We start from the raw sequence: 27467 nt of genomic DNA, 5'->3' as shown, positions 1-27467 counted from the left end.
TCCCCGCCCATTGCTCTATTGCGGGAAATGAGAAAGCTGATAATTTAGCCAAGATTGGTGCACTAGATGGTGAAATATATGAAAGACCCATCGCTTACAATGAATTTTATAGCGCTTCTCGACAAAGGACACTTGCTAGTTGGCAAACATCTTGGGACAATGGAGATATGGGACGATGGCTACACTCAATTATCCCTAAAGTATCAACGAAGGCATGGTTCAAAGGATTGGATGTAAGTCGAGACTTCATCCGTGTGATGTCTAGGCTCATGTCCAATCATTATACTTTAGATGCGCATCTCCGTCGTATTGGGCTCGCTGAGGGTAATCATTGTGCTTGTGGAGAAGGTTACCATGACATTGAGCATGTTGTTTGGTCCTGCACTGAATATCGTGAAGCCAGATCACAATTAGTAGATTCTTTACAAGTCCGAGGAAGACCAATCCATGTTCCTGTTAGAGACATCCTGGCGTATCGAGATCCTCTATACATGGAACTTATCTATCATTTTCTAAAAACAGCGTCTGTCAAAATTTAATTAAATTCATCTCCTCATACTCTCATCCAAGGCTAATCATTCACCAATTAAAGTGTCCTAGAATATTTAGTTTTTAAATTTAGACAATAACAGAAAAAAAGTAAATAAATACACCCGAAAATACTAGATCATTATGAAATACAACAATGTAAGGAAAAAAGCAAACAATAAAGTGATTTCAGTGTTAGTTTTAGACAAAGTACTAGTATAGTTAAAATTAGTCTTAAGGATTTTTGTAACGTGCTATGTAAAAAAAAGAAACTGGCGTAAAAAGCTTTTGCAAATGCCGTGTCAAATAAACGTATGGAAAAAAAAAAAGAACATAAATTTGACACAATATAATTTCTTCTATAAATTCTATTACTTTTTAATATCGCTGATTTTTTTATTTTAATAATTTAACTGTTTTAACTTTACCTTTTTTATTTTTTGCTTCATAATTATTTTAAATTTTTATTTGTTTTATTATTTTTCTTTAATTTATTCAGTTTATTCGAAGTGTTATTCGTGCAGGACTCGAAACTGTGCTTATCACACATCTAGTTGCTTGCCAACTTTGCGTGTGTTCGGCAAACTAATGAATAATACAACAGTGATATGTGTAAGAAATGTCTCATCTCACTGATAGGTGGATTAAATCGGATCTTTTAGAAGAAAGGTAAAAAAAATTCAAGGTCTGTGGGACAATTGACTCATCTAAACAAATTGGAATAATGGAAAGTCGACGGTGTCTCCGCCTGCAGGCTTGTTATAGTCTCGGATTCTTACTGCAGTGGTTTATTTGAAGCGTACCATCGAAACCTTAATTTATTGTTACTTAGAATACTCGTATTCCGGGTACACCATTAGGTACTACTTCAGGAGGAATTGTACTTTTTCTTTTTTCATTTTGTGTTAATCGTTTATGGTTTTCTTGGTACAACTGATCTGCTCAGGTGTACTGCAAATGCCGAGACGCGAACCGATCCAGAGGTACTGATCATAATACCCTATATCTCTTTACAACTACCTTCGCAGGGTTTCTTATCCTTCTTGGCGCTACTCGTTTCTATTTATGTGATAGCTGGTGGTCAGAGCTTATCCCTAGAGGAATTCCCCCCGATACCGATGCTACATTTTGTCCGACTTTGTGAGACTCCAGCTCTTGGAAGCAATCTCCGGGCCTACGGGTTTTACATCAATTTCTCCGAGTTTAGTGAGATGATAGAACTTATACTTTTAGAGTAATGAATTTTAAACGAGTTCTTTTGGTGTTCACGTTGGCTTTCCTAGCTACTATGATGGTGAATAACCGGATTCTGCGCCCCGCAAAGAATTTCAGAGTACACCGTACTATGACGCTTTCCTCTTCTTTGACTTAGCTTTGACGGAGAGCAATGCTTGTTCGGCTTATCTTCCACAGCGAGAGTAGATGGTGCTTTAGGATACTTTACGGTTAGCCTGGGAAGTGAAGTTCTACACCTACTTAAACCGACAAAAATGTTCGATACCACGAACAATTTGCAGCTTAATGTGATAGCTATAGGCATGTGGTGCGCGTTATGATTTGCCAAAACAAAACACTCAACGGTGAATATGGCTTAGTTTGGAAATTTTTCAACCAGTGCTAAATTGAAAACCTTATGGGTTACAAAAAGATTGACAGGGTTTGAACCTTATTTCAACCTGCTCAGAAATGAATATGAAAGAGCTCTCGGAGTGATCTGAGAGGGTGCACTCGAAAAGGCTATCAGTGAGTAACGTTCGTGCACGCAACATGCCGCTACAGAATATTACCGACTTCTGGATAGCAGCCAGCTCCATCTCCAATTCGAGCTCTTTCAGTGCCTATAGTAGCTTTATCGGAACGACTCCACTCCTCGAAAACACAACAGGAACAATTTTCGGATTCTCATTCAACCTTCACACTCCCTTCAACTCTACAACCAGTGAGCGATATCTGCCAATTTTTCCACAATGAGTTTTTAACAGATTATTTTCCAATGGAACGGCGATGTCGATTATGGTGACATGGCGTCGTCCCTCATCATAACTGGGCGAATGTGGTGTAGGAATTGGTCCGATAGATAGCTTGGCAAAATCTCTTCCAAAATACCATGTTGCAGCGCCCATTGCTGTTGCAAAATTTTTGTAACGCTGTTGTGACGCTCGGTGTAGGCCGCGTTGGCTAGTATGCGGCAGCCTACCATAATGTGGTCAATGATCTCGAGCGACGAAAGACTCATCCGGCATATAACCTCGACTTCTTGGCGCCAAACATATCTCCTGCCATTCCTCGTCGGCATTATCCTGTCCTGGATGGCTCTCTTGTCGGCCTCGATCACTAAAAAGAATTCACCTCGCTTGAACCACAGGTTGGATGAAGCCTTGTCGACCTCCGCAGTCTGCAGGTTGTAGTTTGCTTACGCTAGGTGAAGAGCGCTATAGCTGTGATTCGCTGCACAAACTACTTGATATACTCCATGTTAGTTGGCATTTTCCACAAAGTATTCTTGCAGTCGTGGCAATTTCGCTACTCATAGTACCTAGATGTCGACTATTGCTTGTCCCCCTTCATCCCGCGACAATGTGAATCTCTCCAGGGCCGACTGAGTATTGCGCATTCCTGCTTGTCTAAACGCCTACAATCTCCTCTCAAGATCTTCCAGGTCAGTCCGTCTTTATTTGATGACGCCGAAGCGGTAGGTCAACACGAGGACATGTTCATTGCTGTAACCTTATTCCCCACATTCAGGAAAGACTTCAAGACACAATTCACTGGACTCAAGAACTTATCTCGGAGCTCAAGCTTGATGTCGGTATGGCGAATCCCGAGGAGCTACCGGAATCTGAGATACTTATACGATTGAGCTTGAGCTTGTGCGACCACTCTACACCATTATCGATATGGACTAGCTGAATTTGCACAGGGAATCAGTAGATAATAATGCTTGGGAGTAGCGAAACATCTTTCAATGTGCAAATCCTGGTAATTCTAAAGTGTTTTTTGATTAATACCGGCGCAAGCCAGGCCCGAACGTAGATCGCGGAAGGAAAGAGAAAGAATGTTAGTTCGATACGTGGTTTTGCTAGAGGCCGTATATACTACTTCACACTCCACAAGTATCACGGGAAGAGGATATTTGTTAGTAAGATTAAAAATTAGATTCCAGTTCTTCATGATTGACGCCAGAGAGATGACTTCACTATCTGGACAAGATATCAACTCATGGACCAGGGACCAACAGCTTTACTTCGCTTTCGAAGGAAGGCGTGACCACAGATTTTTTCACCACAGAAAAATCTCAGCGACCTCGGCTGGGATTGAACGCAGGCCAACTAAAATGAGTGGAGGTCACGCTTACCACAACCACCGGCGCCATCTGAATCCGAGATACTTATACGATTCGCCACAAACCATGCCTCGAATCATCTCGCCTTCGTTAGTGTCGACCAATCGCTCTAATAGTAGCTGAACAGTTCGGCACTTTCTTTCGACTAGTTTGCTGACTACACCCAGTCGCTCCGTCGAATCAGCATAGATCTTGAGATCGTCCATGTAGAAGGTGTGAGTCACCTCTTCCGACGAGCTTTCTCCATACCTTATCTGTTAGTCATGCTCATTTCGATTGAGTGTCCTACTGAGCGGGTTAAAGGAATCGCCTTGAAATGTCTCCCTCAAGATGCGTTCTAGACCGCAACATGTCTTTCCACGACTACAGCATCAACTTTATACCTGAACTTGATAAGGGACGAGTACGGTATGGAGTCGAGTACATTCTTGTAATCGATATAGGCCATACTAAGGTTCCGTTGGTTAGTTGGTTACATACAACTTGTCCAACAATGACTGCATCGGTTACACTAGTAACAATTGAGGTTTTATGGTAGTTTTATAGCCCCTCATAAAACTTGTAGTATGCTATAAAACTTCAATTGTTCCTTGGGTATGGCCGTTATATGTGTTTCTCTTACATCCCGTAAGTGGTGATAAAGATTTTAATGATCTTGTGTAGACTTGGTAGACTTTGATGGGTTGAACGTATTCCTGTCCTTTGGGAGGAAAATTGTGGTACAATGAGTGACGAAATCCGGCAATAAGCCTGGTTCGCGTAATGCGCTGGTGAAACATTCAACCATCATGGGATTTACATCGGTCAGCTTATTGTTCCAAATGGTTTGGGTACCGTCTGGTCCAGGTGCCGTCCAATTCAAAAGGCACCGTGTACGTCATTGGTTCCGAGGGAGACCACTAATATCTCATCGATTTCTTCGCCTGCCATTCCTCCTCACGCCTTACTCATAGTTACGATTCGTGATGTTTTATGGGGCCCTCCCAAATACCGGCCTAAAAGCTTGTGACATCGCCGATGCCCGGTAGACCTTCGCTGAAGTCGGGCTTCTGGTGGCTGATTTGGTCATAGAAGTGAAACCCCTTTTTTACAATGGAGAATACATTTACGTACTAGCCCAGTGCACGTACTATTAGTAGATGCCAAGCTACCACACGGGGTGCACTGGGGGCGTGTCGGGTTCGAATGGTGACGCTGCCATTAATACCGACTAAACTCCATTGGGCTCCGCCATCGTTCCCCCCAGGAACTACCTCTCGGTATTACTTCTGGGGGATGGCTGTACTTGATGTACTCATTCACTCTCGCTCACGCGTTCATACGTCCTGTATGAGGCTTACTTGGGTGCTCTCTCTATCGCACCTTGATTCACTCTCAAACATTCCACATGAGACTGTCTTTTGTGCTCACCTTTTTCGTTCCTTGCGAGGCAGACTTGTGTGCTCACCTTTTTCATTCCTTGCTAGGCTAACTTTTGTGCTCGCCCCACCCATACCATTTGAGACTGACTTGGATGCTCACCCTATCACCTGGTTCACTCTCGATCGTACCACTCTATTATACCCCTGTCGCTCCCCCTGGCATCCCATGTGGGACATTTTTCTTAGGCCCCACTTCTGACATACTATGCGAGGCTTACTTGGGTGCTCACCATTTTCATACCTTGTGAGGCTGACTTTTGTGCTCACCTCTACCATACCATGTGAGGCTGACTTTTGTGCTCACCCTTAACATACCGTGTGAGACTGACTTGGATGCTCACCCTTTCACTCCTCTGCCACGCCACGAGGGATCGATAGCTAAGTCCCAACATACTACGCTACGACCCTCCCATCTTGACTTGACATGCGGCAGTCCACATATACGCCTATACACTCGCTCTTCTGTCTTGCTTCGGGGTGGCTGGGTTTACCCCTTACGCGGTTGCCAGTCGCTGCGCCAAACCTGCCTCAGTATGAACAGACCATTCACTCCCTTTTCTGCGCTCGGCCTTTTTCGCTCCAACTAACCAATCACTAGTTAGTCGTGCCTGTCGTCTGTTGCTCGGTGCGCCAAACTACCTGTAGCCTGCAGGCAATCTGGGTGGTTGCAGTCGAGACTGCGTTCCACTTCACCACCGATTGACACATCCGCTGAATAAGGGTATCAGGGGTTGTGTCCCAGCCACAGACGTCAAGCATTGCTGTTCTTTTGACGTCGAAACGAGGACATACGAACAGTATGTGTTCGGCAGTTTCGTCTACTCCTGGGCAGTCAGGGCAGGCTGGAACCTCCGCGTACCCGAACCTGTAGAGGTACTGTCGGAAACAGCCATGGCCTGACAGGAAATGTGTCAGATGGAAGTGATCTTCCCCATGGGGTCTTCCCACCCAGCTCGATATGTTGGGTATCAGCCTACCTTTCGAGGAGTTATCCCACTCACGCTGCCATCTGGCGACCGAGGTCACCCTGATGCACTTGCGGGCTTCTCTATTTCCACGGAGCTCGAAGCATTCCTCATCTTCCCGAATGACCAGCCCGACTGGCATCATGCTCGCTATCACGCAGGATGCATCTTGTGATACCGTGCGGTAGACAGATATCACTCTGAGGCACATCACGCGGTAGGTGCTCTCCAGTTTCTATAGTTAACTGGTTACCCTCAGTGCTCTTGACCATGACGGGCTGCCGTACCTGAGGATAGATACGGCAACGCCTGCCAGTAACCTACGTCTACTGGCGCACACCTTTGAGCTATTGGACATCATCCTCGATAGTGTCGCAACAGCAGTCAACGCTCTATTGCAAGCGTAGTCGACGTGGCTGCCGAAGGTCAGCTTGTCGTCTATAATGACTCCATGAGACTTCAGACTTCGCTGTGAGGTGATCACGACTTCTCCCACATGGATAACTGCATGTTGTGCCGACTTGCGGTTGTTTACGATAACTACCTCCGTCTAATGCTGAGCGAGCTCCAGGCCTCTCGCGCTCATCCATTCCTCCACCGTGTTGATCGCGTGTTCTGCAGTTAGTTCTACCTCAGGGATTGATTCCCCGTAGACCTCCAAGGTTACGTCTTCGGCAAAGCCGACGATCTTGACCCCAGGAGAGAACTTCAGTCTCAGAACCCCGTCATACATGAGGTTCCATAGCACCGGGCCTAGGATCGAGCCCTGCGGGACTCCAGCGGTAATCGGATCCCTTTTCTGACCGGCATCGGTCTCGTATAGCAGTACGCGGTTCTGGAAGTAGCTTTCCAGGATCCGGTACAGACCCACCGGTAGGCTGAGCCGGTGTAACGAGAGCGCGATGGCATCCCAGCTTGCGCTGTTGAATGCGTTCTTCACGTCAAGTGTCACTAACGCACAGTATCGAATGCCTCGCATTTTTCGTTGGATCGCTATCTCGGCAGTCCTTATCACTGAGTTGATAGCGTCCACTGTGGACTTACCCTTCCGAAAGCCAAACTGGTTGCTTGACAGGCCGTTCGTACCCTCTGCGTACGGGGTTAGCCTGTTGAGGATGATCCTCTCAAGCAATTTGCCAGTCGTGTCGATCAGACGGATTGGTCTGTATGCCAATGGGTCGTCTGGCGGCTTCCCGGCCTTCGGCAACAGCACCAATTTCTGCCTTTTCCATCTATCGGGGAAACGGCACTCGTCAAGGCATCTCTGCATAGCTAGCCTGAACATGTTCGGGTTCGCTATGATCGCTGCCTTGAGAGCGATGTTTGGAACTCCATCTGGCCCTGGAGCTTTGTTCATTGCTAGGGATTTAGCCACTGCGAGTAGTTCTTCATTCGTCACTGGAGCCACCATTTCGGCCGTACCCGCACTGTCTCTTAGTGCAGGTGGCCAGGGGCTTGTGGCTCGAGACGGGAAGAGTACTTTGATAATCGGCGCCAACCGGTCCGGAGACCGTTCTGGGGGTGAAGAGCCCCCTTTGGTCTTTGCCATCACAATCCTGTAGGCGTCACCCCACGGATTCGCGTTGGCACTCTCACACAGGTTAGTGAAGCACCTTAGCCATTTTGATAAGGCACTCTATTTCTGTACTAGTGAGTCGAGTTTTTCCGTCAACTGGTGAGCTCCCAGCGTGCAAAGCTCAGTACAATCATCGCAGTTACATGGCGGCATAATTTCGCCGATCATTTGTCATCTCTGTACGCGGTCAGCCTTTCAATAGCGGCACGTTTGTCGAAGATCCGACTCTCCAATCTCCGCTACCATAAATGTACTCGACTTTCCCGTTGATATTGAAGCGGGTCGCCTCTGTGTCTAAATCGGTATCCTAAACATCTACCGTTTGCCACTGTAGCACTTCCAGGTTCTGTAAAAATTCCAGGTGCATTGGAAGAACGATACCATTCATGACCTGAAGTTCACAAGTCCACTTAAAAGAATACTGCGACTTCTGTATCCTGGAACGCGGCATTGGGTCTGTGTCGCGATACTGCGCAACCGCAACGTCCATAGCTGCCGATCAAGGGATGGGTCTTCTGGCAATGATTCTCTTTTTCCGAATGAGACGGTGAAGGAAGAAAGTTTAGTACAGCGTGCAATAAAGACATATGATTAAGCTTAGAGTTTCCCGACTATTCAACCCTTTGTCTTCTACCGCAGGACTCAGACTCTTGCGAATTGAATGTCGTTGCAACATAAAAAGTTTAAATCTACGTTATATTTAATTTGTACCGTGGATGTAGAAGGTTGACGATGGCCGTTATTTCATCATTTCATAATCCAGCACAGAGATAACGTCAACGCAAGACATCGTCTTTAGGAGACCATCCAGAAAACAGCTCAAAATTAAAAGTCCTTCTTTTTCAAAATGAAAAACTTAAAATAAAATAAAAGTGAAAGTGATATGCGCATTTCAATTCAATTAATTACATTGTGTTTGCAAGAAACAAGCAAGAAAACTCGCTTTGTTGCCCCTCCCTACAACTCATTCAACTTTCATAGTGGTTTTCCGCTTCACTTTTCACCAAAATCCGACCCATTCAGCATGGATGAAGTGCCTTGACCACATCCTGTCAAAGTCAGATAAACTCGGCATTGAAATGGAACGGCGCTCGCTAGCCTTTAATGTGATTAGAACTTATTCTATGTGAGTTTTTCTCTTCTTGCTACATTGCAGTCGGACCGAAAAAAAAGTTGGTACCATTTCATCAGACGAATGGGTTTTCAAATAATCAGAGGTTTCTATCTCATTGAAATTGTCTAATTTAATGCATCTAGAAGAAGAAAAAAACATCGACAGAAAATTTCAAAATATTACAGCATGTTTGCGTTTCGAATTATAACTATATAAATTATAAAGTCCGAACACACTTGTATAATATTATTTTCCTAATATTATGTGTGGAATTACTTCGCTGCATATCATCCATTGCTCCCCATTATGTATAATTATGTAGTAACACGTCTATGAATTTTGAATGATGGGTTAAGCAGCAGCACATGCAAGGCTACGCGATTAAAACAATGTTGCCCTAATGAATAGACACAGTGGGCTACAGCCCAGGTTATTGTGGGCACAGTAATTATGACAGAAAATTTACCACAAAATCGTATAATTTAAAAAAAAACTTTCAGGACCCCCTGATACAGCTGTGCTCACATAATCATTAAAAATATTGCTTTAGGTGAATAATAAACTTATTGCAGATGAATAGGAAACATATTACACTTTCCAGTGTTGGAACTCCTCGAAAGACAATCTCGCAGTACACTGTCATCCTACAAAAGCGACTTTACACACGGGATGTAGACAGTGCGGAATCTCTCCCGAAGTTTCCATATTTGTAAAGTTATCCCGGAGTGCTTGGAAGTGACTAGAAACTTCCTCCTATCAAATATGTAGCCCCATTACGGATACAGTACCTCTCTCTCTCACAATATGAAATTGAACATTGTTACAAGAAAGAGGTGTGTTTGACGACAGATATGCCACTCTTTCGGATATGTTGGCTTCCTTTAAACCCCTTAGTAATATCAAAACAAAAGCATTTTCGACAACGTTGCTCACTGGTGACATTCCTTTAGTAGGAAACCAAAATTCTACCAATATATTTGGCATAATTGTTGACATTAAATTTTCATCTTTCTCCAAAAACTTGGTCCGTTCTTGTGTGGTGTATTAATTGCAAGCCCGATCAAAATCCCAGATTGCCGGTTTCGAGGGATTGTATTAGAGTAGCATTTGATTAATTCTCGAAATTTCAAGCTAGGTGCACACAAACATCTGCTTTCAGTTATGTCCTAGAATGGCTAAACACATGTTGCAATGAGCAACTTGCTGCAAAGAGATTATAAACTTGAAAAGCCGACAATCTTCTCTACCACGGATTGAACACCGAAGCTGCACTGTTCTACCGTATGCGCGATAAAAATCATGATCTTAAGTAACTCATTTGGGTAGATTGTAATGCAACAGTAATATAATGAAATATTGCTTTGTAGAGGACGGCGATATAAAACCGGATAAATGAACTTCGAAGCTTAATTAATAGCTTTTGACCCGAGGCATGAAATTCCTTTTAATATAACGAACAGGGTACACGTAATGCTTAACAGACGATATCTATGTTCATCGTCAAGACAAGTAGAGATAAGGACCGTTTCGTGATTAAGGGTCGAACGACGCCAGCTGAAATGTGCGTCGACAAAATGGAAATAATCATGGAGGGTCTTTCCCGAAGCACGGCCCAATCGCATGGCCGCCAACACCGTACGTTGATACAGACGGTGAAAATGCTGCTGACAATCGAGTCTCCAAAGACGAGCTCCTTACTCGGCCCAACGATCTTGAATGCAATGTACAATGGAGTGTTAACACTGCCCAGGGAAGTCGAGATCGTCGGCTTTGCGGATGACGTTTTCTTACGATAACTGACGAGACCCTCGAAGAATTGGAGATGTTGACGGCAGAGTCAATAGGTATCGTGGAGACCTGAATGGCCGATGTCAATTTGCAGCTGGCTCACCACAAAACGGTGGTTTTGATGGTCAGCAACCGAAAAAAAATCTAGCGTGTCGTGATCAACGTCGGCGGATACTCAATTCCATCGATGCGTGCGCTGAAGCACCTGGGTGTGATGCTCGACGATCGGTTAAATTACAACAGTTATGTTGACTATGTATGTGAGACGGCTTCGAAGACAACTAACCTAACTAACTTTGCCTGTAGTATGTGAACGTGCAATAGACGCCGGAACACGTGGTTTTCAAGTATCCTAAGTTCGAAGAATTTCTAAGGGTATGCCCTGCGTGACAGTCGAAAAAATCGTCGAAGAGATGTGCCACAATGAGCATATCTGGGATGCGGTCAATAGACGAGAACGCTTTCGGAGCTACAGAGGAAGTGGCGAAGGGACCAAGAAAGTAGCGTCGCCGATTAGACACCGTGAAACAACAAATCGGGCTCGGAAAAAAAATCCGTGCCATCTCTCTGTCGGAGTAGACTTGGTCTACTAACGGGGACCAGTTGAGTAGTACGCGACGCAGTACCGGGCTCGGGTCTTTGGAGCGCCAGAGAGCCAGATGCCAGGTTACACCAGATTCGCTGGGGCGACTTCGGCACCCAATCGGGTAGCTCGTGAGTAGGCTATATTCACCACCAAAGACTAGCTCGAGTAGATCGCGTCAAACAGCCAGCAGCGGATCGTTGGGGCGCCAGTGAACCGGAAGCTACGCTACGTCACAAAAACACGTCGGTATCGGGATTAATCCCCTTCCGAGGAATTCAAAGTAGGATAGATTCTAATTAGCTGGGAGTACTGAGTGGACATTGCAAACTAAATTATCAAATGTATCTCTTCAGCATGCTGAGTATAATTCGCGCGATCTTTGTGAATCCTGATACGGAACTTCATATCATTTGATTTGACATTAATGCAATTCTACATACATAGATCAACCTACAGGGAGTGAAGAATCTAGGTTATTTATTGTTCTGTGTTGGCATTCTCCATTTCCCTAACTTTCTTCTTCCCTCACTTTCCCTTCCCGTCAGAAGAGTGATGAAAGGATATGGCAGGGCACAAATTTCCGAATAACATGGGGAACATGCCAATCGAGTCAATATATTCTAAGAATATGAAATTATGAAAAAGCATTACAATCTCTTTGTAAAATTTTGTCCTTCTTACGGGCAATTTCAAGGTAAGTGCTACAATCCTGCTGACAGGTTGAATTCGAACATGTGATGTCTGACTTATCAGACAGCTCCTTACCCTCTGCACCGATACACCCGAGTGTAAAACTTAATTGATCTAGATTTGAACACCTTCTTGCGTAGTATAATGTTTCCAGGTTTTTCGCAGTGAAATTGGTACTGTATTTATTACATGATGAAACTGAATACAGGTGAAGCGGAATTATCTCAAATATTATCTCACATGAAATATTTCACTTCACAATTTTAAATTATCTTAAATCACCCTAAATCAATTGCAACTGTGGCACCAATTCGTTTGTATACTTGTTCAAAAATATATTCTTCATCGTACTTTTTGAGAGACTAACCATTAAACTTCTTTTACAAAGACAATCTTCAATTGTAAGCTCAATTTGCGATCGGGGAAAATGATAAGTTCGGACTTCATAGTAAGTGTCTTCGTCAATCTTTTCATTCCACTATTATTTTTATTTAACAAATTTCAATAATTTTGAGGTCACCACGACATATTATGCGGCTCCAGCCGGATGGTAAAGAGGGCACGCTTCCCTGGCCTTCGTGTCTGATGCACGATTTTGAAAGTGGAATTATGGTAACACGTTTGCTGGCATGCGGTGAAAGTGACGAAGAATTCGTTAAATTCTTTTAGATATTCCTCAAGGAAGCCACTACGGACTGTACATACCTGTTTCATTCATCAATAATCTTTATTTAATAACCTACAATGTGGCAAATAAACAGCTTAACACCTCAACAAGATTAATGAATACAAAAGTACTCACGAAATGGTAGTTCACACGCTTTCTACTTCAACACTTTTCGATTGAATAGAGGAGGCACGAAACTACCTCCGTGCCTCGCTTTGGAGCTACTACACAGTGCAGTGGGACGAAATCAAAAAAGCTGTACATTGATGTTTGCGACGAAACTATTAGTCACTTCAATCTCTTCAGGAGGGTTTCATTTCATTTTGAGAAGCTTTGTCGAAGATGAAAAATGTCTATCTATCTTCTTCTGGCAACGTCGCCGAACCATTTGCAATACATCCAACGGGAGTTTCAATATCTTAACGACTTCATGGAATATACGGTAGCATTTCTGTTTCACCTTCACCGGGCAACCGATCCGGTCAGTGAACAGCGCACTCAAAGTTGAAGGCAGCAAACAGTATGGAAAACTTACGCCCTTCCATCGAACAACCATAAGCAAAGTTAAATTCTGGGAAAATTAAGCATCGGCTCATCGTCCCATTTCTCATTTCAAGTTTCGCAATCGGTGAATAGTAGTTCTGCTAGTGAGAACCTGTCATTTCGAATTGCACATGCATCGTTGATAAACTGACCCCGAGAATGTTGTTATGTTACTGCGAACACTGGCGTAGGTCTGTGAGTGATGGGTTCGATATCATACGAAATTTGAAACGAAAATACCGTTAGCTGAGTATTTGTGGCTGTCAACAATAGGAACATTTTTCTTTTTTTATTGCGGAAGGCCTAGTCCCACGTTGTGATTTATTACCATGAGTGATTGCTTTGAGTTCGGTCATAAAAGCCATCGCCGAAACGATCCAAATGTTGTAATGACATACGGTACTGAGGAGCCTAATCCCCAATCAGGAAGGGCCCAGACTAATATCTACTGCCTAATCACACATACCCACGATAGATTGCCAATGGTCGAGATGTTTTTAGGTATATGTAGACACGGTTCTTTGAGTGGCGGCGTAAATCCATACTGGGGTAAGGTGGCCCATTAGGGAGATGTGCCTCGACTGATTGAGAGACGTACTGTGATTGACATTGTCGTTAGTTTGACATGCAATTTTGTTGAAATCTCAGAACAGAGCTCCGTACCTCGTACGTACCTGATGATTGATTGCTTGAGGTTGTTTCGAGAGCAGAACTATCCAAGTCAATTTGACGTTCTTTATTGAACGATGCAATTTCAGTTTGACAATTTTTGACATTAACTGCAAGATAACGAAAAGAGTATAGTTTGAAGAAGGGTAATATTCAAACCCCAGTTTAATTCCTTATTTGACAACATATAAATTATTACACACAAAAATATAACAAGAAATGGTGCAAAACAAGTAATTTGGTAACTGATCCGTTATGCCATTAGTATCCGAGTCGTCGACGGGTTTATTTGTTTATTTGTTTATTTGTTTATTTGTTTATTTGTTTATTTGTTTATTTGTTTAGTTGTTTATTTGTTTATTTGTTTATTTGCTTATTTGCTTATTTGCTTATTTGTTTATTTGTTTATTTGTTTATTTGGAGTAGGGAAAAGCCTCCTGGAGCTGAAATTCTTGCAACCTTCCAATCTCGCTCTCCAGGCGGCATAAAACCTCCTCATCTTTTGTATCAAATTTCCAAATGATACATTTCATTGACTAATACAATTAACATTAACAGAACCTCATTTATATCTAAAGACTAGTACTAGAGCTATGACTATCGAGACAGGGAGCTTAGAAATAATTGTTTTACAGCACTACGTGACAGGTGAAAATCGAAAACATTGGAGCAACGATTGAATTGACGGCACATGTTAATGAATGGCTGATGATAGCCGTAATTAGTTCTGGCTCGAGGGATTCTTAAAAATGAATAAAATCTAAGAATACGACGATGACTGTCAAAATCCACAAGTTGCAGAAGATCAGAACAATCGATTCTTGATTGAAGCAGATCAGCAATGAAAACTGCCTTAGCAACGTCTCGACGAACAGACAGCAAATCAAGGTCGATAAATTGACAACGGTCTTGGTAACACGGTAGGTTTAGCGGGTCCCTCCATGGTAGCTTACGAAAAGCAAAGTGAACAAACTTTCGCTGAATAGCTTCAATGCGCTGGACATTGATTTGGTAATGAGGTGACCAAACCACTGCTGCATATTCGGGAGTAGAGCGAACCAGAGCACAATAGTGCTTTCAAGCAATGTATATCGCTGAAGTTTTTAGTAACTCGAAAAACGAATCCAAGGAGCTTGGATGCCTTTGAAATGACGTATTCCATATGATCCTTAAAACTTAGTTTGGGATCTAGAATAACTCCTAAGTCCTTTACAGAAGATTCACGCTTAATAATATTTTTCGAAATATTGTAGTCGTATGTAATTGTCGAGCGTTTGCGGGTGAACGAGATAACAGAACACTTTGAAGAATTTAAAACCATCCTATTCACTGTGCACCAATTAGTGAATATATCTAACTGTGGTTGTAAGAATTCAGTGTCTTCAGCATTTTTGATTAGATGGTATAACTTAAAGTCATCGGCGAATGATAGTTTCAGACAATTTACTGAAAGGTTCAAATCGTTGAGGTAGAGCAGAAATATGAATGGCCCAAGATGACTGCCTTGAGGAACTCCAGAGCTGACAGCGAAATAAGCAGTGGTGCAGTCTCCAATTTTTACAGCCATTTCGCGACTGGTAAGGTATGACTGAAGCCAATCCAATAAAGATCCACTGAATGCGAGCCTATCCAACTTGGCAACAGTCATTCTATGGTTGATCTTATCAAAAGCTGCCGAGAAATCGGTGTATTTAGCGTAAACCTGTTGACGATTTTCTAATGATCGAATAATGAATTATGTGTATGATGTAAGGTTCGTGGAAGTTGATCGACGAGGCATAAATCCGTGTTGAGTCTCGGATATGTAATTAGAGCAGTTGTGAGTAATGAAATCTAGAACGATTATTTCAAAAAGCTTTGAAACAGCACACAATGAGGCAATCCCGCGATAATTAGAGATAACGGATTTGTTGTCCTTTTTAAATACTGGGAAGATATACGACTTCTTCCATGTATAAGGGAAAGCTCCCGACTGTAGAGAGCTGTTGAACATGATTGATAATGGTATCAGTAGACTACTAGAACAGTTCTTCAGTACTACAGATGGAATTCCATCGGGAACAGAGTTTGACGATAATTTTAGCTTAGAACATGCTGTGCTCTCAATGTCGCATGTAATAATAGGATGGGATCCAATTGCAGAACGAACAGGGACGTTTCTGGCAGCCTCAGAAATCTGTTCATTGGTTAATGTTTCTTCAGTGAAAACACTGCTGAAGTGCGTTCGGAATAAGCTGCATATGTCGGGCAAAGTAGATGATTGAACGTCATCGAGTATCATGTGAGTTGGTAGTCCAGTTTCATTTCTCTGTTCGTTGACGTGGTTCCAGAAGCTTTTAGGGTTAGTTTTCAGATTATTCTGGATGCGACGAAGGTAGGCAAAATAGAGGGCTTTATTCAATCGCTTGTAGCGGTTGTTAAGGTGCAAATAATGCGCTCTTAAATGAAGAGAGGGATGCTTCGTGAGTTTCTTAAGTGCGGACCGTTTGGCACGTTTATAGCCTTTCAGAGTTTGATTGGACCATGGGGGATGAATTGGTTCACAACGGGTTTTTTTTGTACGAACTGGTCGATAGCATATAATGTTATGTGCGTCCATAACATAGCTGCAGAGTTGTAGTCGCAGTTGGATAATAGAGAGCTCCAGTTTAGTAGTGTCAGAAATTGATTCATGACATCAAATTTTCCATTTGTGAAGTCGTAGTATGTTGTCTCGTCGACATTATTGAAAACGGCAGAAGTACCTTCCGAAATAGCCATTAGAAGGGGAGGATGATGGCGACAAGTTTTAGCTCTCGGGGAAGGAGTAACGGTTATGGTACAAGTATTTGATTACTCTTGACTGGCAAAGCATAGATCTAGCAAGCGATTGTTATTGTTTCTATTATCATTCGATTGAACTAGACCGCCAGTGTTGTAATCATCTAGGAGTTTTGAAGTAGCTGGTGCTTTTGTAGAACTATTTGCATCAGGATATAAATAATTTGAAGAGCTGCGGACCCACTTGATACCAGGGAGATTGAAGTCGCCTAATATAATTATCCTATCATTGAAACCAATTTGATCAGTAATCAATGAAAGAGAGTGCAAATGTTGATCATTTGGATCGGCATCGTTAACGCGATCAGGTGGAATGTAAAGCACACAAATATACTGCGTACAGTGTGTAAATGTGAGAGCGATCCAGGTTTGCTCAACGCTACCGCAGTTAGAAAGCGACACCAGACGGGATTTGAATTTTGTGCTGCAGGCGATCAATACGCCCCCACCACTCTGTTTGCTACTATTATCATTGTTTAAATCTTGCCTGTATACCGAGTAGGAGCTACCAAAAATTTGTTTGGATAAAGTATTACTGTTTAGCCAAGTTTCAGTGAATACATACATGTCATAAACGATGTCAGAAATTGCCAAATTCTATTCAGTAATAACGCCGTTCATGCCCCCGATATTCTGGTAATAGATGATTAAACCAGAGTTGTCTGAATTACCCGAGCTGACTGGTAACATGTGTGTATAATTGGGAGCCGTGTAGGAGTGCGAGGAGTGGGTTAACTAACTAACCGTGGGCCGATTGGGAACAAACGTGGCGATTGTATTTGACTGTTGATGCGAATGTCTTGCATTCGTTGTGGCAGTGCTCGGGACGAACTGGATTTGCGTTGTGTTATTTGTTGCATGTCGGGTTGATTCGAATTCGCTGGGTAGAAACCTGGTCAAATAGTACCAATTTCCATTATTGTAACTTTCAGACACTTGTATTGCAGGAGGTGCTACCAGAATTTTGTTGTAATTTGTCTATTGGACTGATCAATTGGATGTTCTTTGGGGAGGGTGCCAATATTAATCACGATTTCCTACTTTCGATGCTACTATTTATTTCTCTGCTATATATGTTTATCATCACAGATCTTCTATCAATCTGGAAAGGGCTCGGCCGATTTGGCACATTAGTCGAATTGGCCATATCCAGTGTGCCCAGCGTTATTGACATCCCAGCCCGTAACATCCGGTATTTCCTCGGAACTTCTTGATTTACCATAATTGATTAGATAGCACAGCCAGATTCGCAACGGCCCGTCTATGGATCCCTGCCGCAGCCCTAACTTTCGCTTCTCGTGTTCGACCATCGGACCCTTGAACCACCTCCTCGATAACTCCTCTAGACCAATTCTTCCGGTCCTTACCACCCACGACGAAAACAAGGTCGCCTGCTTCCAGCGGCCTTCGTTCGTTACCACTTTGTGCGACGCCGGTTTATCGTTGACAAATATTCCTTGCTCCAACGCTCCCAGATCCGGTCTGCCAGGTACTGCGATCGATTGTACACGTCACGCAGAACCTCCGCTAGATTCACACCGCTGTCCACAATTAGATCCGCGCCCTTTAAAAAAAAATTCTTCAGTGTTCGTTTTCGGTGGACGCCTGAGGCATGTACGTGATAGGACGTTGTAAGTGGTTGTAAGCAGGGGTTTCAGAATATATTGGCTTAAATGGCACGTTCCCCGTACATAGTCAAGGGTTTGCCCTCTACTCGGGTTCTTGTTTGCCCGGCAGACCCTTCTTTTCAGGGCGATCTAGGTGTCTCTACAGAATTTCGGATTTTCGTAACAACAAAAAAGTAAACAAACAAATAAAATAAATTTACCGATTTTATTTCCTCCACTTCACTGCTTTTGGTGACTCACTGATGCGGACGGAAAGGCAGGCGATTGCTTCCGTCCGGCCGGAACAGCAACGGACGAGTTCTCCCTATTTGTCGTTGGCTGCTCCGGCAGTGGTCCTTTGCGTTTAGCTAGAGAGGTGAGCTTGGCTCCTTCCTAGGGGGAACCTTTGTCCACCCTGCTTCGTTCTCCTTGTCAATTAGCTATAGAGGAGAGCTTGGCTCGTTTGACTTATCCTCTATAGCGAGAACGGTCGATGTCACAGTTCCTTTTCGTTTAACCGGGGAAGCGAGTACACTCCTTAACACTTTGCTAACCCCTGTTGGCGAACCGACATCGTTATTGTCATTGGTACCCGAACCACATGCCGGCACTTTTCGACGGTCTTAGTTTACCGTCGCACGCGCGCACTGATACCTTTTCGAGTGGCGGAAAACTGTCCCGGAAAAAAACTTGTAACGGTCGTCTGTCGATTGCCGTGGTTCGTCACTCACTCTCGTATCACGACGGCCGCCTTTCGCACTCGACCAAAACAAACACCAACCGCCTCGCCGCCGATTCGTAGCATTGTCAGCACACATTTTTCAACAAAAAGAGAGCGGGGGCCTATCTAATCCCTATGTTACTTATTCGCCTTCCGCTTCCATGCACCACCCATAGGCGGACTGCCGGGCGGAATGAATTGCCAGACCATTATTGCAGTTGTGACTGCCTCCTCGCAATCACCATTTAACTTTTTCAGCATCTCGTTGTTGGCACCCTTGAAGCAAGTGGTGTTGTCGGAAAATATAATATGAGGAGCACCCCGCTTACAGGAAAACCGGCGGATGGCCATCAAGCACGATTGTGTTGTCAGACTGTTCACCATCTCAAGACGCACCGCTCTGACGGCGAGACACGTAAACGCGGCCACCCATCGCTTCTCCTATCTTCTTTCTACTATACATGTACTGGTCCCATATAGTCTAAGCCGACCGAACTGAAAGGACGAAGTCTTCCTCTGATGCGTCGAGTCGGAAGTGACGGCATCATCGGTACTTGTGGACGACATCTAAGGTCTTTGCGTCACACGCACTATCGCACTATTTCCATGATCGCTGCACGGAGATTTGGAATTCAGAACTTCTAGCGCAACTCGCTGCAAACCGTTTCTCGATTCACAGGTCTGAACCTTTCGTGGTATCATTGAATCAATTTCTTGATGATTTCGTGCTGCCGAGCAAGAATGATAAGAAATTTGTGTTCGAACAAGATGTCGTCCGATTTTTCGAGTCTTCTGCCATCCGCAGCATACTTTCATAATCGAGTATCGGAGTCAGCTTGACCAGGGTACTTGACCGCTGTATTTTCTGTCCCGGCTCCAGATTGAGATTCTTGGTTAACGCACTCATTTCCGTCGGGAAAATGTCGAACTGCGCCTGCTTCCACAGGATCGTTTCGGCTTCCAGGAGCTCCTTCTGCTGGAGCGGTTTTACAATCGCCAAATACTTCGACTTAATTGATCGCTGTTAAGACTCCGTGGCTTTCGACGTCACAATCGGCTATCTCATTTTTTCATCGACAATTCGCAGGGAAGCGAAACACGCTTGCAGTCACTCTGACCAGTGTCATCTACCGCGAAGTAGGCGTAACGTCGATCAGTTCTTCGAATAGTCCTACTACTCTCTCCTCTTCGCTCGTTTCCTCAAATGGCATGACCCTCCGTCCATAAAATGCAATGTGTAATCTCCAGAGAGTGCATCCCTTGAACAGCTCGACTCAATCGAGCACCGACGTTTCAGCGGAGTCACTTTCGCTCGTGAACTCACTAACGTGCATGGTACGTTTCCATTAATAACCGCTCGCAAGTACGATACACATCCGTATTCGTGCCATTAGTATTAGCGACTCAACGGCTGAAGACGCAGCATTCCCGAGATAGTAGCGTATCATCCGAACTGCCTCCACCTCTAGCAGCAGGCCAGTTCATCGCATCCATAAGCGCCCGCTCTCGTCGTCGATCTCTTCCTTCCTGACGCAGCCCGATAGCCAGAGGTGATGGATTATTACTTTACCGTGGATTGTGATCGGAGACAGCAATCCCATCGGGTCAAAGAATCCCACCACGAAACTTCATGCAACTTGTACTCCATGCTTACATTCGCCTAGCAAACGTCTGCCAGTATTTCGGACAGAAACTCTGATTCCAGTTTGCAAACCTTCTCCAGATGACTGTACAGCTGTTGTAGCCTGATACTTTCCCTCGGAATGATCCGCGGAAGGTTTTCCGGATAAGCATGGAAGCTTTTTGTGAACCTATTTCTAGCTGCTAACTGAGCTTTCAGCCCAGCCCGTATTGGCTTCCATCATTTGCTTGCTCAGATCATATCCGAGTACGCTCAACCCTTTTCGCCGATTGAATCTCCGAAATTACCGAATAAGGTTGTTTTTCTTCGTCGTCTTGGTCGCCGACATTTTCGTCGCTTAGCGAAACAGTTTCGCTTTCACTGACCGCTTTCTCCAACTGCTCGACGTTTTTCTTCGTAAGATTCAGAACGTCGGGTTTCCGCAGAGTAGTTTGCTGTTTGTTTCGAAGGATTTCGATGGTTCTCAATTTCACTTCAATTTGGAAACTTTTATCGGTTTAAAGTTCTCAACATTGAGTTCTTTCAGCTCTTCATCTGTATATGTTTCTGCTTCTTCCGCAACGCTTCCGCATTAAGGATGCTCCTTTCCTCCAGCTCCTTTTCGCGCATTTTCTCCTCGAAAAGCATTCGATTTTTCTCCAACGAACACTCCATCTTGCTCTCTTCCTCTTTCAGCAAAATCGCATCTGTGAGCTCCTGCTCAAGACGCTTTTGCATTTCCTGCAAAGCCTTCCGTCTCTACTCCACAGTGAGCGTACCGCACTTCGAAACAGAAGCTTCCGACGACACCGATGCCTTCTTCGACCGAATCTTTTTGTTCTTCAGGTACTCCTAAGCAAGTACTTGACAAGCACCATCAGTGCAGTACCACCTCTTTTCCTTTTTCACCGTAAGCAAATTTCCAACTACGTTTGGCTCTCCTTTTCCTTATCCTCTTGCTGATCCTAGATTCTTCCGTGTTTCCTTTCTCTGCTAAAGATTCCTTCCCTGCTACAGATTCCTTCTTAAGTGCGGAGTTCGACACAACTCAAGCGAACTACTAAACTTTGTAACTGGCCAGCCTAAAGGGCTGCCGTGGTAGGTAAGTGGATGGTTTATGCGCCACTCTCAGTTAAGAGACCACTCACCTGTTATAGAGCTGCCCGGCCTAGTGAGACCCCTCGGGAGAAGGTACTGGTTTACCTATCTTTAGGAAGGAAGCAAGCTAGCTGAAGACACAGTCCGTCCGCGTCAATGATCCGCGTGCTATAAGAGCCAAAGATAATCCAAAACGCTTTTAATCCACCTAACAGTGTGATGAGACATTTCTTATAACTCTTATCACTCTCTTCGGATATTATATCGTTTGAGAACATTTAGAACTTGATGCTTCGCGATGTTTTTGATAACACATACTACATGGGATTGTGGCAGGACACAGAGAATCGCTCAAATCAGCATAGGACAACATCAGTGCTAGAAATCTCAAACCAAATCAATGGGAGAGCGAAAAAATGGCCCATAAAATAGACATACAAACGAATTATTGCTAATGCTCTGTTAATAAAATATCTATATTCCTCAATCAATGCATTGTGGTGGGAAAACTGAATTTTCCTAAAGGGGTTATGTATATTGTACTGAGCCAAAAAATCGATTTTTTTTTGAATCGGAATGAAGTTTATACTTTACTCAAATTTTCAACGCGACTGAGACCTAAATATCAACGCTTTTTTCTGGAAAAAAGCGATACTAGCAGTGACACCATTCAAAGAAAATCAACAGTGAATATTTCCAGACTTGGTTTTATTTCCTTTTTAAGAAATATTGTGTTTTTTACATCCTAGATTGCATGATTCAGTGATCGAAACCCAAAACTTAATGAAGTATTTGAAATTATTAAATTAAAATTTGTGTTTGCTATTGAAATTGACAAAATGATAGTATCGCCCCTTTGACGATTGTTTACTTTTTCGGTCCCACCTATCAGCATTGAAGTATCACCCTTACATTTTGTTTACAATACCAATTTTACAATTGGTGGGGGTTTGGTGAAAATCGATCTTACTGTCCAAACGGCATAATTCCGAAACCGTAATTTTTGAAGTTTTAAAATTATGCAGAAATAATTTTTCAGAAAATAGTAACAGAGTTCGTGTTTTTAGCGAATTTGTTGAGACTTTATTGTAGTCATGAATATTAACCTGAGAAAATTCACCATAAATACTTCTTGGACGATATACCGTCAAAATTATTTTATCAAATGATGCGCTGTTTAACGTTTGTAAAACTCATCGAAGATACTAACCCTCCGAAATTGGCGGTTTCAAAATGATGTTATCTTGACCTTAAATTACTGTTTTTGAACATTTGACCTATACATATAATTGGTCATACAACAAAAATCAAATTCTCATCAAAATCGATCAGAACCTGCTAGAGTCGAATGGAAATCGTAATTTTTCATAAATTTCTCTCTACATTCGGAAAGTGTTATCCTCGATATTAATCATATTACGTTTTCGTCTCAACTCGACGCATTCCCAAAATGAAAACCTGTTTTAATCCACCTAGTGGTGCAATTGTGCTTTTCTTATTTGTCCAGACTACTATTCCATGGCTGGTTATGTTCAATACAATGGTGGAATTAAATATTACATGTTCAGTTCGATTTGCACATACATACAATGGATCGACAGCCACGATCTTGAGATACTGACCGCCGCTGGTTTCAAGCGATGTTTCAGTATCACATAGTAAGATCCGGGAGGTTCGGGTCCTGCCGAAAATTTTCAACGTGTTAAGAAATTTTAAACTAGTTTTAATTTTAAAGTAGCAACCACTTACTGCATACTCCCTCCGGGCCGGTATGATTGACGATTTTTAGAGTGATTGGATAACCTTTCTATATGAGAAAGGCAAAAATGTCCCAAAAAATCAATATTTGTCAAACATTATTTTTTTCGAGTTTACATCAAATCTCGATGTTTCATGCATTATAAAGTCATTTGGCATCAAAAATACAAATTTGATTTTGAAAATTTTTCATTCCAGTTTATATGGGAATTTGCTGTGTGATTGCACTCTTCAACTCGTAACTCCGGAACCGGAAGTCCAATCAATAAAAAAAATCAATTGCAGCCGATGGGAAGGTTGTACCTTTCATTTGAGACCAACTTTGTGCAAATCGATCCAGCCATCTCTGATTAACAGAGGTCACATTTTTTTCCACATACACACATACATACACACACACACAGACATTTTCCGATCTCGACGAAATGAGTCGATTGGCATATGACACTCGGCCCTCCCGGTCGGGATTAGATTGACGAATTTTAGAGTGAATGAGAATGGCAAAAACATTTTAGCAAATGTTGAAAGTTATGCATTTTTTTGGTGAGCTGTTCTATGTTTCATAGACATTAAATCAAATTTAAATTCGCTTCCTATTACATAAAGACCCTTATTACTGTACATCTCTACAAAAACGAGCTCAATTTGAAAAGAAATCTGAGGATTATGATTAATTACAGAACTCTGGAATTTTCTATTGGAATGTTTTCAGGCAGGATTTTGATATTGATGCAATTAGACAACTGTGAAATTAAAACCAATAGATCAGTTACATATCAGGACCCCATTCCGACAAATTTATCAAAAGTCCTCATGATGTTTACAACAACAGGATATCAATGTACGGATCAGATAATTGTTATTGTAATATTGAATTGAATCAGTCTGCATCAATAAATTTTCAACTTCAATCCAATTTTTTTTGGGTGTGGTGGGGGGTGGGTTGTATGGTGTTAAACCCCAAAACCTTCTCTTGGCAACGCCATTGCTTGGAGTTATTTATTTCGCTTTTCATTTTCCGATATGTTTCAGATCGATCCGATGGTCATGTGTTAGAAAAATTGCAGTCAGAAGGTTCGCACAAATGAACATTTTTGCACTGATAAGTTATCAAGTTCCTTCCAGACAACTTGGAAGTGTTCGGTGATTATTTCTAGCGGTTGTAGATAGAAAAATGAAATATAAAATTCGTTTTATCGAAATAATGTTTGGCTTATTTCAATGGATTATTACTATATTGAACAATAAATAGGCGACAAAGAGTAATCCACAAACAACAAGCCATAACTTTTAAAGTATTCAAAATAGATATTTGAAGTCATCAGTAAAGTTATTCGCAAAAGTAAGAGCTACAAATTTGCTGAAGGCATCATTTCGATATAATCACTTCCAAGAAAATTTGTGAAAATATCTCACTTATAGGGGGCCTAATCAGTAAAGGCACAATACCAAAAGAAAAGGCATATTGCCTCCATTAAATTCTCCGAAGATACTATTGACCTAAAATAAGCCGTTTTGGCGTTAAAAATAGATTACATGTTTTTGGTCATATTTCTGGTAATGGGAAATGATAAAAATCTTTCGTCCGCATTTAATGTTAAATATCTTTTTTGATAATAGTCCGATTTCAACAATTTATAGCTTGTTCGAAAGGTATTCGTTAATGCTATCTAAAAACATATAAATTGTTAATCTATATTGTCAACTTCGGCAAATAATTCCAAGAAACTGCAAAAAACGCCATTTTTACACATTCAAACATTCATATCTTGGAAACTAAACATCAGAATCAAAAACAAATTAATAGCTTTCATACTGTTTTTTAGTTCTTTCATTTAAAATTGGTTTGGATAAGATCGGTTCAGCCATTGCTGAGAAACACGAATGAGAATTTGTCCGTTACATACACACACACACACACACACACACAGACATTGTCCCAAATCGTCGAGCTGAGTCGATTGGTATATAAGACTCGGCCCTCCGGGCCTCGGAAAAAATCTTGAAAGTTTGAGCGAATTCTATACATTTCTTTTATAAGAAATGTAAAACGGTTGATGCGAATTTATTCCTTCCGAAACGAAGATTACACTCGCGGGTTGTTATCATCACTGCCAAATCCAAACCGCCAATTCGATCAACCAGAGTTTGATGGTTCCGGATGGTATCGGGGCCAACCTCCCCAGAAAAAGACAAACAACCAAAAAACTAACACGATACGATTTGACTAGAACTGAAAAACTTCACCAAGACGTAATCAGTACATTTACCCTACGGGATGGATTTTTCTGCTATATCTCAAACAGCACATTTTCGCTACATCAATACATTTATTTACAGTTTTCTTTTCAGTTCTGTTGCTGCTGCTGCTGATGCGACGCGCGATCACTCCTGATCGCGCCTAATGGATGACAATAGTCTCCGCCGCTAATTCGTGGATCTTCTGCCGGCGGGGTACTGCAGCCGAATCTTCCAGTCGTCGGTGGAAAATGTAGTTGGTGTGTTGGTACTGCGTTTCGGCTGTCGAAGGGTCCTGGTAAGGCGCGATTTGACGGATGCGGCCTTCTTCTGGCCACGTGTACCACCGGGACCAACCTTGAGACAAACCGTGGGGTCAAGAGTGGTTACCAACGAGAAGATATGATGCTTTGGACGTTTGACGGCTGCCACGAACCTGTGAAATAGATTGCCGTTGCACGGGATTAAAAAAGCACAAGCTCATTTTTTTGGTAACAAAAACTACGGCTTTACCTTAAAATCTTTTTCGGCGCACACACAAGAATCGCCAGACTCTTCACCGAAGGGTGCAAGGTTTCGTGAACTCTTGATAAGGTCGATAGCCTCTTTCGGTAGCCAAATTAACCTCTCATCAGTAGCGACGCTAGGCGAAGCAAACTACAAATTGGCGCGAGCGAAGAACGGTGGTAACTTAAGTTTATAGCAACTCCATTTTAAAGAAGTCTCTCTCGCGCTACTGTACCAATTCAATTTTATGAACATAGTATAATGTTGAATGAATAATGAAACAATCAAATATTAATAATATTATGATTTTAGTAAACTAAATAATAATTAAAAAACTATATACATTTATATATGTACAATAATGTGCTCGTTACAAATTGTTCCGCAGATTCACTACTTTTTTTTCAAATATTAAAACTTCTCCCTACACTTTGCCAATCTTAATCACGATTTTCTACTTTCGATATTCCTTTGCTATATCTGTTTATCATCACAGATCTTCTGTCAATCTGGAAATGGTTCGGCCCATTCAGCACATTAGTCGATTGGGCCAACTCCAGTGTGCCTAGCGGTGTTGAAGGTATGAAACAAGTTCATGATAGGTCTGAAGGAGGCGCATGGTAGTGTTTGATTACTCAGTGTTATTATTATTTATAAATGCCTCTCAGCATTGCCCACAATTGAAAAATATTATATTCTGCTAAAAATTTGCTACGCTTGTTTTCAAAAAAACATTTGTAAACATTAAATTTTCAAACCATTCTAAGTGCCAAAATTTGAAGTGAAAAAATGAACATCAAATGTGAATTAAGCGTCACAAAATTACCATAATGTGAGTACAACGCGTATGTTTCAATATTGTAAGGCAAAATTTATATTACCTGAATAATATTACCGCAAAGTTTGCTTTACTATTGTTATGTTAATAGGTAATTCGTATCTACGATACCTACCTTAATAATTCATGGAAGTTATCTCGATCACCTGAAATAAAGCAAAAATATTATTAATCAAATGTTATTTCTGTTTCATATATGATTTTATTTTTGGATAGTCCGTGAAAAGAGCTTTCAGTATCCGTATAAATATTATACCTATCCACAATCAAAAGTTATTTTTAACTCCTTTTTTATAAAACATGCGGTTGGTGTAAGTTGGCGGTGACGCAAGCGGGGCAAGTTGGCCGTACTATTTACAGTGCAAAGAT

At 42.3% G+C, this 27467-nt stretch overlaps 1 protein-coding gene across 1 annotated transcript in view; it reads right to left on the bottom strand.

Annotated features, from left to right (window-relative positions):
• The window catches only part of LOC131688858 (uncharacterized), a 708198-nt gene extending 680952 nt beyond the window's left edge, over positions 1–27246 (bottom strand). Inside the window, exon 1 of the mRNA XM_058973432.1 lies at positions 27214–27246. The gene's annotated coding sequence lies outside the window, so the exon portion shown is untranslated. The remainder of the gene's footprint in view (positions 1–27213) is intronic.
• Between the last annotated feature and the right edge of the window lie 221 nt (positions 27247–27467).

This window comes from Topomyia yanbarensis, chromosome 3, assembly GCF_030247195.1.
Source record: "Topomyia yanbarensis strain Yona2022 chromosome 3, ASM3024719v1, whole genome shotgun sequence".
Taxonomy (NCBI): domain Eukaryota; kingdom Metazoa; phylum Arthropoda; class Insecta; order Diptera; family Culicidae; genus Topomyia; species Topomyia yanbarensis.
The sequence above is the reverse complement of the archived record's forward strand: the minus strand, read 5'-3'. Positions and strand labels throughout refer to the sequence as shown.